Here is a 2,500-nt window from a genome sequence, read left to right as displayed (position 1 = left end):
TCATCAAAAGAACCGCTCTTAAGCTCTTTCTGTTCGAATAGCTGTGATTAATTTTTTTTTTTTTTTTGCCTTTGCTGAAGCACAAACTTTAAAGGCCGATTTTAATTCCTTGGCACCTTTATTATGATGAACTTCAGATTATAGGCCATTCATCAAAGGCCACAAAAAAAGAGATAAGTGGATTTTATGTTGACAGTAGGAAAACCATAGTTTTGTGAATTGGTGAAATTCAGTTTCTCTAGGCTATTTTAAGGAAAAGATTATTATTATTATTTTTTGTTAATATTTTACATGAAATTCAGAGTGAGTACATTTTAAGTGTAGGATTGAATTTTATTCATAAATGATATTTAGTACTAAAAGGCACCAAGTAAGCTAGATAAATTAGCAACATTAAAGTGATTTTTTTGTTTGTAAATTATTGATTCAGCTTCATTGACTAGACAGATTCTTGTTGCCTGTGCACCATTGGTTCTTTAGCAAAGGCCAACAATCCACCACCATACATTGTCTGATAGAAATGGACTGGTTCTATGGCTGGTAAATGTTCAGAATAGGTTTGCTTAGAATAGAGAAGATAATGGCCATAAAAATTACAGAAGACAACATCAATAGGTTTAGAAAATAATCTAATAGAAGTAAAAGTAAGACCAGAACCTTATTAATCTATTGCCACATGCAGTGTCATGTAATGTCCACTATAGCTTGTTTTGTGAATTTTGTTTACATATAGATGACTCCACATGTGCTCACCCACAGTCATTTAGTAAGCCTACGTGGCCTTATCACATTTCTTTTTCCTTGAATTTTTTAGATAAAAAAAAAATGATTTTGACATTTTACTATAATTATTATTGACATAATAGTTATTCTAATATTATGGTTAATCCTTATGGTATGGCAGAAAGCGCCACTCACAGCCACTCTTGCATTGCATACCGAAGTGAAGATAGTGTTTGCTGAGGGATATTGAGGGGCAGAGGCCCCATCAACCCTCCTTTCAGGCAGTGCCTGAAGAGCACACCCAGTCACAGGAACTGGTATAAGTTGAAGGCACCGTCACATGTAGGTAGAGGGAAAACGGACACCGCCATCTTATAGAGCTGAAGAAATAGTGGGATAGAACATAGTTTAAGTTGCAGGGGCCATATAGTGACTGCTAAATGACGAAAATATAACTGCGGGCGCTGCGCAGATTCCAAGTCCAGCAACTTGTTTACCTTGCCAGGAATAACAAAACACTGAACGTTGAAGTTATTACTGCGATATCCAAACTAGTTTGTATAGTACTACACACTTGTCAAAACAATATTTGGCTCATTATCAGTGTCTGCTGTTACACATTTATGCTTTTAAAGTCTTTTATTAATGTTATCATACTTCATTTGCGAATTTTAAGATTTATCTGTACCCTTGTTTAAAATCATGTGCATAGTGTTTCACACTTTCTTTCGCCAGACACAAGTTGACACCTCAGCAGCCCACTCATTTTGAGGTAGAACACCGGTGAAAAATGTGTTTCCAGCATTGTGATTTTGGGTTATTTTTAAGACTTATACAATGGCAACAAAAATAATTAGACTTTAGTAACCATCTCAGTTTAATATCTGGTCCTGTCAGAAGCTCCAAATGATGAAAAAAGTGATTAAAATCAAAGCAATCCATACTGTACAAAGTAGCAATGAAAGTTTTACGTTTCTGGATGTAAAGGTATTTTTAGAATTATTTTATGGTGTGAATGCAGCTCTATCTTGCTGAACGTACTGAGGTGAAGAGAATGTGCCCTGGGGGGTTCCATCAACCCTCCCGTGGGGCACTACCTGAAGGGCACACCTAGTCACAACAACTAAAATTGATATATTAGGCTGGAACTTGTGAATTCACGTATAGTTTTGCCAAAAGGTGGGTTGGGTTCCCATAGAGTTTTTGTATTCTGGTGCATGAGCCCTCAGAATTTCAAAGATGGCGGTTACATCTGTAGAGTTTAATTGACCCATTTTAAGCGGTTTTTGTGCTAGGTTTACGCAGTTTTTATCGTTATTCTTCATATTTAAGCCTGATATACTTCATGCCCTCCCCTGCTAACGGGACTAACAATTCAGGAGTGTCGATGGAGAAATGGTACTCAGTCTCCTGAACAATTCATTCGCACAAGAATCAACGCTGAGAATCGATGAAATCGCTGGATTCCCTGAAAAATAAAACATCAATTTTGTTTTACTTAGTCTCTGGGAGGGTGCTTTGCTCTCTGTAACAAATACCCAGGAACTTAGATTGTTGAATAGATTTTGTGATGTGGAGTTGGAGACTTGATCTCTGACAAGTGTGTCTGTTCTGTAAAGATTTACCAATTTTAAGAATTCTAAAAGCATACTCAAAGCATTTCCAAAAATCAAGCAAAAGAGCTATCTGTATGTAAACACAAATGATAGATTAAAATCACAGTGGACATGCTATGTGCATATATGCCATCACTGTTGACAGAGGGTTAACAATTCTT

At 36.4% G+C, this 2,500-nt stretch overlaps 1 protein-coding gene across 1 annotated transcript in view; it reads left to right on the top strand.

The window, feature by feature from the left end:
* Positions 1-2,500, top strand: part of LOC113820085 (telomerase RNA component interacting RNase) — a 12,874-nt gene that overhangs the window by 1,037 nt on the left and 9,337 nt on the right. The gene's annotated exons all lie outside the window — the stretch shown is intronic.

This window comes from Penaeus vannamei, chromosome 11 (assembly GCF_042767895.1).
Source record: "Penaeus vannamei isolate JL-2024 chromosome 11, ASM4276789v1, whole genome shotgun sequence".
NCBI classification, from domain to species: Eukaryota; Metazoa; Arthropoda; class Malacostraca; order Decapoda; family Penaeidae; genus Penaeus; species Penaeus vannamei.
This window is presented reverse-complemented; position numbering and strand designations above follow the sequence as displayed.